This window comes from Monodon monoceros, unplaced genomic scaffold (genome assembly GCF_005190385.1).
Source record: "Monodon monoceros isolate NGI ecotype Baffin Bay Population unplaced genomic scaffold, NGI_Narwhal_1 Super_Scaffold_22, whole genome shotgun sequence".
Taxonomy (NCBI): Eukaryota; Metazoa; Chordata; class Mammalia; order Artiodactyla; family Monodontidae; genus Monodon; species Monodon monoceros.
The window spans coordinates 111,475,410-111,487,865 of NW_021703779.1; the positions used below are offsets into that span (position 1 = coordinate 111,475,410).

The window sequence follows — 12,456 nt, forward strand, 5'->3', positions numbered from 1 at the left end:
CAACACCTGCAGGAGGTGTTAAATACAGGACATCACGAAGATCGTGGAAAGTACTGAGAATGACTTAACCTACAGCATGGGTCATATTTTGCAACAGTGTTCTCAAACAAAAATAAAACCAACAACCTAGAATCGCTTAGAGTGGGTTTCTGATGCTGACTTTTTGGGTTTTTTAACATCTTTATTGGAGTATAATTGCTTTACAATGGTGTGTTAGTTTCTGCTTTATAACAAAGTGAATCAGCTATACGTATACATGTATCCCCATGTCCCCTCCCTCTTGCGTCTCCCTCCCACCCTCCCTATCCCCCCCTTCTATTTGGTCACAAAGCACCGAGCTGATCTCCCTGTGCCATGCGGCTGCTTCCCACTAGCTATCCACCCTACCTTTGGTAGTGTAGATATGTCCATGCCACTCTCTCACTTCGTCCCAGCTTACCCTTCCCCCTCCCCGTGTCCTCAAGTCCATTCAAAAATATGGAACGCTTCACGAATTTGGGTGCCATCCTTGCACAGGGGCCATGCTAATCTTCTCTACATCGTTCCAATTTTAGTATATTGGAAGCCAGCACCTAATGCTGACTTTTAATTCCTTCCTCACTTACAAAACAGTGAAGCCCCTGCTCCAGACTTTCTGGTCCAATAAGTATTCTTCCTTACCTGCACGTTCTAAGCTCTGCTGATCCTCTGTGTGTTCTAAAATGTATTGTCTTCCATGATAGTCTCATCAACAAAATGGTGAAATGTGGGCTGGATGATAACATTTAAGGAGGTTTGCACCTGGTACATTACCGTTACGCAGGGAATCGATTGATGGCGGCATCGGGCTGCAGGGAAGAGTGGGACTCTCCAGCCCTGTGCGGATGTACATTCTTTGTCAAGGAAAGATCAAGTAAAGAGAGTCCCTTGATCATATTTGTTTATGAGCCCAAGCTGACAGGGCTAGCGTGTCCAATTCTATACATGTAAATACACACAAACTCCTAACCCAAACCGATCAAGAGCTGGAAGAATTGACCTGTTCACATTCCTGCTCTGAAGGGGAGTCCCTGCTGGTTGAAGATCCCTCACTCTTATCTGCTTGATCTCTCCCCCAAAGAAAGAGAGGAGCACACACTTCTATAGCCCCTCTGTTCTCCCTCCAGGTAAGCCCTGGGAGAAAACAATAGCGGATCGGTATCCATTTCATTCAAAGATCCTGGGAAAATGAAATTCTTCATAGAGATCATTTCATGTTAAAGCTCTCCATACCATACTCACTTGAGGTCTGAAGGAAGTCGGTGTAACAAAATACAATTTGAGCACAAATCTCAACATTCTTACTCTAATTGTTTGCTCGACAACAAGGCGTTGCTGTTAGGAAATAGGTTAGGTCAATCCTGTCGTTGACAAATCCATTACTGAGAAGGTAGGCCAAGGAGGGTAAAGGAAGGGTGAATTCGAAATGCTGGCTCCGCTAAAACAGCCTCACCTTCAGCTGCCTCCCAGCCCGAATGGCCTAGGTTTACACAACTTAGATATTACATCCCTCCTCTGTTGTAGAAGCTGCTTCAATGACTTTGATAAATCTTGAAGCTTTGGCCCACACAGCACTTGTCAAAGAAGATTCAAACAATTCCTTCACTTGACTTTCGCAAACTAGCCCATGAAAAATGCCCAAGGAGCATTGCCCGACGCTCGGTTGCAACTTCTAAGAAAGCAGCAAACTTTATGAATATATTGGTTGGGACTCACCCACTTTTCTTTTAGTAACTTAGGTCATTCGGACTAGGAAAGTCCTTGGGCTGAGGACACAGGAACACACAGATTCTCCTTGCCCCTCTCTCCCCAGTGGAACTCTTTATTGAACAGGTGGTTATATTTTTATTCCTGTATCTTATCAGAACCTTATTTTCCATGGAATGAAGAAGGCATTTGTTCAAACGTTTTTGTATATACTGATCAGTTACGAGAAAAGTTGTGCCTTAATATATTCTGCCTGGAAAATACTTTCTAAGTCCAATAAGACGAAGTTGGCCTGAATTTCAGTTCTAGCTTACAACTGGGAAGGAATGTTCTGAAATCAGAAAACCTAATAGACTTGGTAAATGCAAAACTTCATTTCTCTTTTCAGAGTCTCAGGGAAAAAAAAATTTGAAACACATGTACTGTGCCTGTACATGATCTTTTTCTACCCTCTCCCTTCCCTCTTTATTTCTCAACATTTTCACCTACAAATATGACTAATTTCTCCTGGATTTAAAAATGAATGGCTAATTATATGTGGATTTCAGCATAGCATAAAGAAACCAGAAAAGGTTTCGAATGGTCTCTAAGTTCATTAATTAGGTTAACTTTGGTGAGTTCATGCTACAGAAAGCAAAATCACAATGTATATTTTTACACACACATATATGCAGAGAGAAATCTCCCCAAAGGGTATATGAAGCACCTCCCACGCCATTTTTCCTCCCTCTGGTCACATCCAGGGCAGACTACCTTCAGATCTGTGATGTCTCCTTAACAAGGAGGTGTCCTCCAGGAACAGTCTGGGGGGGCTTCACAGGAGAGTTCATTGAAAGATTCATGACCGGGATCAAAGCTCTACACCCCCGTTCCATTTAGTCACTGAAAACGAGCAGGACCTCTTCATCGTTCACCAGTTATCAGAGAACATGGCCAAAGAGTGCGCCCCCTAGGGACACTGCGGACAGCACAGTTACAGTATTCAAGTGAGAAAATCAAGTACAGTCCTCAAGAGACAAAAACAAGAGCATGAGGCCCCAGCCAGAACAAAATGGAATTTGAAGCAATTACCCCATTAACTCAGCAACAAAATTAAAAAGACCCATTCAGTTTCATGAGGGTTTAAGACCCCCAAATGGGCATAAACCAAATGGCCTCCAATCTCAGATCCCCTTTGGCTACACTGCCATGCTGTCCAACTTGAGGCTCAGACCCACAGACTGCAGAGGTGGAAAGGCTTCAGGGCATTTCTTTTTATTTATTTATTTATTTATTTTTTAACATCTTTATTGGAGTATAATTGCTTTACAATGGTGTGTTAGCTTCTGCTTTATAACAAAGTGAGTCAGCTATACATATACATATGTTCCCATATCTCTTCCCTCTTGCGTCTCCTTCCCTCCCACCCTCCCTATCCCACCCCTCTAGGTGGTCACAAAGCACCCAGCTGATCTCCCTGTGCTATGCGGCTGCTTCCCACTAGCTATCTATTTTATGTTTTGTAGTGTATATATGTCCATGCCACTCTCTCACTTCGTCCCAGCTTAGCCTTCCCCCTCCCCGTGTCCTCAAGTCCATTCTCTAGTAGGTCTGCGTCTTTATTCCCATCTTGCCCCTGGGTTCTTCATGACTTTTTTTTTTTTTTAGATTCCATATATATGCGTTAGCATATGGTATTTGTTTTTTCCCTTTCTGACTTACTTCAGTCTGTATGACAGACTCTAGGTCCATCCACCTCACTACAAATAACTCGATTTTGTTTCTTTTTATGGCTGAGTAATATTCCATTGTATATATGTGCCACATCTTCTTCATCCATTCATCTGTCGATGGACACTTAGGTTGCTTCCATGTCCTGGCTATTGTAAATAGAGCTGCAGTGAACATTGTGGTACATGACTCTTCTTGAATTATGGTTTTCTCAGGGTATATGCCCAGTAGTGGGATTGCTGGGTCGTATGGTAGTTCTATTTGTAGTTTTTTAAGGAACCTCCATACTGTTCTCCATAGTGGCTGTATCAATTTACATTCCCACCAACAGTGCAAGAGTGTTATCCAAGGCATTTCTATGGGAACCAGAAAGCCAGACCAAGTTTGCCCATATTTTCACATGAAACAAAGTACTAAGGTTGAACTTCCTAGTTCGGGAACTGAATTCAGAGAATCACCTAGCTCGCTGCTGAACACCCTGCAGATACCCACCTGCAAATTAATCAGGATTTGCATATGTTGATGATTCTGTATTTGTTGCATTCCAGTAAGTATTTGAGACCAGTAACTACGTAAAATCTTGCAGGTAATTTTCCCAGTAATTCCACAGATGGCCAAATGTGGCCCAACATATTGAAAATCTCACAGTAAATTTATTCATTGTATTTGTAGTTTTTTTTCTTTTCATTTTTCTGGGGGTATTCGTAGTCTTTTAATATAAGCCACAATCAAAAGTGATATTAACAATAAGGGCCACGCTCAAGCCCTTGGCTACCCTTTCCCAACTGTGTAGAACTAATGTAATCCATTGAGTTGTCTTTAAAACACTGACCTGTAGAGCAGGTCGAAACTTTAGAAGTCCCATTCAAACACCGAAGCATTACCTACACATAGCGGTTCTTCTGATCCAAAGACATTTTGCAGAGTGGGTTGGTGGTGGCGGGCATCCCACTATGCCCCCCTTCAACCTGTCTGAGCTCTATGTCCACATACATAGGACCAGCACACCAACTGCGCCAACCCACAAAAACTCCAATTAAGCCCTACATTGACCGGTTGTAACCAATATACAATGGTGGGTGTTGTTTCTCTTTTTAAAAATGATAGGGCTTCCCTGGTGATAGGGTTTCCCTGGCGGCGCAGCGGTTGAGAGTCCACCTGCCGATGCAGGGAACACGGGTTCGTGCCCCGGTCCGGGAGGATCCCACGTGCCGCGGAGAGGCTGGGCTCATGAGCCATGGCCGCTGAGCCTGTGCGTCCGGAGCCTGTGCTCCGCAACGGGAGAGGCCACAGCAGTGAGAGGCCTGCGTACTGCAAAAAAAAAAAAAAAAAAGAGATGACATGCGGTAGAGGCTATTATGGATGACTGGGCATACAGATGGAATCAACTTTCTGTTTCTAGGTAGCAACACTTGGACAGATCACTTTCTGACTTATTCTTGACTGCACTTGAAAATAAGCACACTACAGGATGAAGATGAGGGTATGATTTGCGGAGAGCAAAGAAAGGAAATGCATTATTTAAATAATAACCAGAAGCCCTCACTTACACACACACACACACACACACACACACACACACACACACACACACACACACACACTGACCCCTCTCTCCATGGAAGAAGTTTATGGAATGAATAAATAAACGCATCAAGGAATGCACCAACGAATCAACCCTACTTATGAAATACCTGCAATGCACTATAGTAAGCTTTGAGAGAACAGTCTGGAAAACCCTAGTCCGTACTGCTTGGTTGGCAGTTGCGTTACCTTCTACTTTTGTCGTTTTCTGTATATGTTATGCCTTGTACTAGCATGTCAGCTGCAGCTTTCTCTCTCCCATGTGCTTACATGATGCCTTGGATCAGCAGCCTTCATTTTTTCCCCTGCTCTTCATTGTGAGGCAAGGTCTGCAACTCAATGACAACGCCATATCCTTGTTGACCTTCAAGGAGCCCCCTTCAGAACAGAGGCTCAAGCAGGCCTCATCCTTAGTGGAGCTCCAAACCCACAACGGGCTGAGACTTTGGAGCCAGAAAAGCACTGTGGGCCTCAGACAATCCATTTTCGAGAGTAGGCAAAAACCCAAACACCACCTGTTTTCAATATGAGCGTCTCCATTACCAAACACACATTTTTACTTAGGTCTCAAATTAGGTGGACTGCTGAACCAGCCTCCAGTTCCCCAACAGCCCAGCCCTCTCCAGAGTAGGGATCCGCCTGTATAATCAGCTTGCCTGCGCCATGGTGGTCTGGCTGGCATCCACTCATGGTGCCTTCCACCCTGAGTCGTCACTCAGCTTATCTGCAATCCACGTAGCCACCCGACAAGTCTGGCCGCATCGCCAGACAGGCTCCTGCCTGTTATAAAAACAGTGAGTAGGATGGGCCCGGCCTTCCCTCGGGGAAGCAGCCGAAAGTATAGACTAAATGGAAACCATCTTCCTCTTGGCCAGTCATGACAAGGTTCTGGAGACCATCTTAGTGGCACGTTCTCTGGAGGATGTGAAACAGTCCAGTGGCTGGTGTTTTTCGGAGCTAATGAGTGATTTGGGAAACTTGGAAGCAGCCTCCCATGCCCTGCCCTTCCGCACCGCCCTCTCCTCAAATCCCTCAATGATGATGTCATTGCTTCGGCTGAAGACGTTGCTCCCTGTCAAACTGCAGATGCTCCAGGTGGGAAAGCACACCATCCGAGCCTCTAGGGTAGGAAGAGACTGCTACCTGGGAGGCTGAGGGGGCCTGGGACAAACCTGGCCTTCCTTAGTTTTTTTTTCCAGTTTCAGAATTTGTCTGTGAGAGATTGAGGCTCCGATGGGTCTGAGCACTGATCACGCCAGCGATGACTGCTGGAGAAGCAGGTCATGGGTGACAAGATGACAAAGGCCAATGTTGAAGGAAGCTGGATAAGACCACCAAGCTGATAGGACCTCTTGATGCAGCCTCACACCAGCCCACCATGAGTCCATGCAGTCATGAAATTGGTGACTTTTAACGACAGAGCAGGACTTGCAGTTCCAAGCATGCTGCTTCCTCCTCCCAAATACAGATGTGAAGCACTGTTCACGTGACCTGCCTTCGGAACCCACTTCTGAGTCGAGCGAGAAAATCTCTCTCCTTCTTTCATAATCACATCTCGTTTTCGAGCAAAATTACCTACCTTGAGACTGAGGGCACCCCATGAGAACCTGGCTTCCTTGGCATCTATATAATATGAAGAAGGATCTGGTTAGTGACAGAACGCTGTGTCCAGTGCATCAGACTTGGCCTTTACTAACTTCTGTCTATTCAAAAAATTATATCCATCTTCAGAGTCAGGAGATGTGCCCCAAAGTGGGGGGGACTCCAAGTGTGCCACAGGCTGGGACAACGCTCCCTAATGAGTAACAGGAGCAGTGAGTAGCTAACCTCTTGAGGGAACAGCCTAAAGAGACACCACTGGAAAAATGAGGGCACATCTGTTAAAGGAGAAGAATGGCCAAGTATGACTATTGGGAATTGGGAACAATTTTCTGAAGGTTGGTTCCACAGGCTATGTCAGACTCTTGGCCAGTGTTAGAGAAGAATGAATCTGCCTTAACCGTATTTCCACAAAGCCAAAACCAAATCCAAAAGGGAGGGGTAGGGCTGCTGCAAGGATAGTGGCTTCAGAGTTGGTGGTGGAGGGAAGGAACATGAATCAGGAGGATGGTGAAAAGAGGGGGTAACATTATAGATGGAATCAACTCAAATTTGAAAAGATACATGCAACCCAATGTTCATAGCAGCATTATTTACAATAGCCAAGACATGGAAACAACCTAAGTGTCCATCAACAGATGACTGGATAAAGATGTGGTACACACACACACACACACACACACACACACACACACAGGAATACTACTAAGCCATGAAAAATAATGGAATTTTGCCATTTGCAACAACATGGATAGACTGGGCGGGCATTATGCTAAGTGAAATAAGTCAGACAGAGAAAGACAAATACTGTATGATGTCACTTATATGTGAGATCTGAAAAATACTACAAACTAGTGAATATAATAAAAAAGAAGAAGACTCACAGATATAGAGAACACACTAGTGGTGACCAGTGGGGTGAGGAAGGGGGGAGGGGCAAAAAACAGGTAGGGGATAAAGAGGTACAAACTATTAGGTATAAAATAAGCTACAAGTATATATTGCACAACATGGGGAATATAGCCAATATTTTATAATAACTATAAATGGAGTATAACTTTAAAAAATTGTAAACCACTATATTGTACACCTGTAACATAATATTATATATAATATATATATATAATATTATATACATTATATATATTATATATACATATATATATAATATATATATATAATATAATATAATATATATATTATAATGACAGTACGTCAACTATACTTCAGTTCAAAAAAAATGTGATATCATGTCTCTGACAATGCAAGCATATTTATGGGCAGTCTTCCCAGCTGGACATAGAGAAAATCTTTCCATAGCATCATACTGAGATTCGAGAACAATTGACTAGAATCCATTATTCTGGTGAGCCTGGACAACTACTTTTGGTCTGCTTAGGCAGTGGTGATCCATGTAGTCAGAGAAGAACAGTCACTGGGGGAAAAAAGGTCCCTTAATCTCTACCCTAGACTCTCCCTGGGACATTGTCCCCAACCCCTACCCACTGCAGCCCAGCAATCAATGCTACCAAGCCCTTGAACAGTCATGGCCAAGGCGGGAGCCATTGTTATTCCCCATTCATCTGGATTCATGTGAACACAGCAAATACACCATCCTACACTGCGTGAAGGTGGCACCAAGGGAAATGATCTCCTCTTCCCACAGGGACAACCAGTTCAGCTAGGCTTCTCCAATCTAACCTGGGAAGGAGCAATGTGGGACTCACATACAATGACTACTTTCAAAGCTAATACTGCAATGCATTTCCTTAAAACATTTTCCCCCAAAATGTTAGTTATTAGGATATGCTATGGTCTAATCTCTTGTTAAAATTTAAACCAGTCAAACCCAAAATGGGTTTGAATTATGAAAAATATTTACAGATCTTAATGAAGACAAGCCAAAAATTTCCCAGAGTTATTTGGTTGTTTATTTTTTTAAGTATCTCTTGGCAACACATATGAAGTTGCAAGGAAATTTTAGTTAGAAACATCTGAAAACTTCCATTTCCAGTAAACACTGACAGCAAGCAACTTCAAAGGCTCTGCCACCTAATCACTGAGCAAACAGTACATGTGTGGACACTTTGGAGTTGGCAGAAAATGCTTTCTAATATTTAGAGCTCCCTAGAGATAACATGGCTTGTTAAGTGGTGAGATCCCTGCCACTGGAGGTGTTCAAGCAGTGTTTGGGCAACCACTTGGCAGGACTACTGTAGAGGACAACCAATCACTAAAGATTCAAGATTGACCTGGATGTCCTTGAAGAGACCGTGGGAATTGAGTTGAGCTGGTATGTCTAGAAGGTGATGAATTGCTTTCTTTGTAGCTCTACTTTCTGGAATCCCTGAAGCTCAATGAAGTTGTCTATCCCCGCCAAAGTTGTCTATCCCCGCCAAAGTTGCTGATGCCCCACCCCAGATGCAGCAAGAGTGCCCTATAGGCCTACTGGTGTTGCCCTCTGGTAGCGCACAGGTGTAGTCAACCCAGTTGTTCACCTACCCAATAGATGTTCCTCCCTTCTTCCTTGCCGATCATCCCCTAATTTGTTCAGGGTAGTGTTCATCCCCCTCCCCGTAGCCACGTCTTTCAGGTAAAACTGGCCTCCGACCAGGGCATGAATCTCGGTTAGCCTTCATACTCAACAGCTCAGGGCATGTGAGCTGATTCTAGGCAATGAGAGGTGAGGGGATGTCTGCTGGACGAGGGTATTAGCTCTTCAAAGGAGACTTGAGAATAAAAAAAAGAGTCTCATTGCTACCAGCAGGAAGTTGCGTGTGAAGATGTATTATTACTACAACTGTGACAGCCATCTTTTTTTTTTCAGCTTTATTGAAGTTTTACAACCATCTTTCAACCATGAGCAAAGCTATCCAACATGCTGAAGTTGGCAAAGTTGAAAGATGGAAAGGCTCTGGATCCTTCATAATGACGTTGAGACGCAACCATCCCTGGAGCTTCCCTACATCGTGGCGTCTTGTTATGTGAGATGATAAATCCCTTGTTTTTAAATCATTTTGAGTTGGATTTATCCTTACTTGTAGCCACGAGCGTCTTAACTAATACCACAATCTTCGATCGGATCTCGTCCTCTCAATGTCTTATAGAGATGTGGCGAAACCACTCTTTTAATCCATGTGGTCTGGGCCAGAAGATTACAGGGAAGACAGACAAGGGGATTACTCAGAATCACCCGTTCACTCCAATAATGGTCTTCCGAGACCACTTTGGATTCTTTGGGGAGATACAGATGGGAATTTGATCCTGAGAAACACTTCTGCATAGCTTTCTCCTTTCTCCCTGTCAACTCTGGAATCAGAGGAGCTGGTGCAGCTTCCTTATGTGACCCGGAGAGCAAAACCTTTCTTTACAAAAGCAGATGGCAACTCCCCAGGAACTCAGAGTCTGGCAGGAAATGGGGGAGAATGGTGGAGAGAGGTGGGGTGGGGATGGGTGGTCAAGAGGCTGAAGAGGTGCTCGCCTGAGTGTCCTGCTTGCCTGCCTCCTGGGTAAAAGGCTTAGTGTGTGGAATTCTCCTCTAGGGGTTCTGGTAGAGAAGAGTAGAAAGAGGTGTATTTTAGGGATGGAGAACAGTGAAAGGTCAGGGTGGAGGGGTAAAGGGACCCTTTGGAGCTTCTCCTGTTTTGAACCCTCAAATCAGAATATGTCATCATTAGAGAGTTAGAATATTTTCTTGCCAGCAAGAAGCAGGTTTCACGCTCCCATCTGCTCATTTTCTAGAAAACCTCACTCTTTGATGTAAATGCAGCTTTCCTGCTATCACTCGGCAATAGTTGGTGTCCAGGCTAGCTCCATTCTAAATGTGGACAGTTCCCAGCCCACAGAGAGGGCGCCAAGAGGGCAGATGGGACCACGATCTTAGAGTCCCTGCAGCTGCAGCTCCTTCCTGTCCAGGCCCCAACCTGTTTCCCAGCTCCTGAAGTCTAAAAGAGAAAAGCCCAGCAAGAAGTCAAGCTTTGCAGTTTTTAAACTGTGATCACCCAAGGGGCAAAATGACACAAGCCACCTGGGATAGCAGGAGGCAAGCAGGCAGGGATTCTCCTTAACCTGATGGTTATTTGGCCCGTTCATCCCTCAAGCTGGCCGTCTAATGCTTGCAGGTTTCCCCACTCCCTTGCAATCCCAAGGTCCCTGCAGGACGGTGTCTGGGGAACCAGACTCCAAGGATCCTTCTCTGTGTTTCTCTGCAGAGCCAGGAGGCCAGAGCAGAAGGGTGTGGCCTAAGATGCCTTGGAGCTCTGGAGGGCCTGTGTGGGCAGAGGACTGCAGGTGAGCTGGAAGCAGTGCCCAAAGAAATGGAGAAGATGTGTGCGTGTGCATGGCTGGCATGCAAGGGTGTGATGGGCTGGGAGGCTGGGAGGAGCGCTTTTAATGTGTCTGACTGCATTCTGAGTCTGGACATCCAAAAAGTACTCCTTGGGTGGAACTGGGTTGTCTTCACCAGTAAGTTCCAAGTCAAGATAGTCTGGGAGAGGCTAGAGTGTACGGGGTTATGAAGGGAGCCGAGCGCTTTAGGCTGTAGAGTAGTGTTGAGCACGTTGTCAAGCCCAAGGACGACCCCATACTCAGTTCATCTTCTTTATACACCCTGGGCATCGGGTCAAATCCTATTCAATTATTTGCGTTAGCTTGTGCCTCCCTTGAATTTTCAATTGCCTTGCCTGGCTTTTGAGAGCTTTGTATTGACCCCCCCCCCCGCCGCTTCCCTAGTCCCATACTAGCAAACGCATCGCCTCTGCGTTTTACACACATTTCCTTTCTGCCGCCTCACTACGCATACCTATCACACTACCATCCCCAGACCAGTTAGTCCCACATCCCCGTTTCTCCCCAGTGGCTTCCTGACGATAAGGACCCCATCTGACTTACATCCTCCCTCGTCCTCCCATCCTCCCTCGTCCTCCCGTGCAGAAACCAAGGCCAGACGTGTCATAGATCAGATTACTGCCCCAAATCCCATGTGATGTTGGAGGCCCACATATCCAGAGCCATTAGAGACCTCTGCTCACCAGTAGCTGGCCTCTCTAGGTAGTTCATCTTTGGAGTCTGTTTCAGTATGACAAGGACGTGCAAATTTGTTTGCTTGTACATTTCTCCAAAAGGGAACTTAGCAGACAAATCACACAATGTGAGGCACAAAAGGATCCAGCCAGGCCTGACTTGTGTGGAGGCCAGTGGCCCAAGGGGCAAGTTGCAGAACACCAGTCTCTCACAGCCACCTCGGACGCTGCCTTCCTCCCCCATACCACTCTGATCCACCTCTTGGATCCAGGGATTTCTTTCATCATCAGTGTACAGCATCTTTGGTTTATCCAGTTACATAACTCACTACTCATTGAGTAAGGGAAGAAACCCTCTTTGTTCAAAATGGACCATTTACACATTCTAAGAAGGCAGTTGGCTAAACTTTAGTTCTAGAAATTCACCCTTCCCACAACTCTCGATTCTAGAGGTGTGATTCACATTGCCTCTGAGCGTCTCTCCTCAGACTAGTGAGGCCATCACTTGCCTTTCATTTGGAGGCAGAGTCCTCAGTCCCTGCCGATCTTAAATTACGTCTCTCTGGACCTTGTAACGAAGTCTGAATACCTCTAGTCAAGGACCTTGCAAATTTTTCTAGCACATACTGTCTGATGGGCATGCTAGGACTTATGTTCAGGAAACAACCAACAAAAGCTCCATGGTTCTCTCCCCTCCGCCCCCTTGTCCGAGGCAGGAAATGGCAAGTCAAACTCTCTTGACCGTAAAGCACACATTTTGTCTTCAGATGTTGTCCTTTCTAAGATGAACTGAGACCAGCCCAGCAGGAGGAACCTA

General features: G+C 45.2%; 1 non-coding gene across 1 annotated transcript; it reads right to left on the minus strand.

The window, feature by feature from the left end:
- Positions 1–471: 471 nt before the first annotated feature.
- LOC114906706 lies at positions 472–574 on the minus strand. The gene has a single exon (XR_003796519.1). It is a non-coding gene; the product is annotated as a U6 spliceosomal RNA (small nuclear RNA).
- Positions 575–12,456: the final 11,882 nt, after the last annotated feature.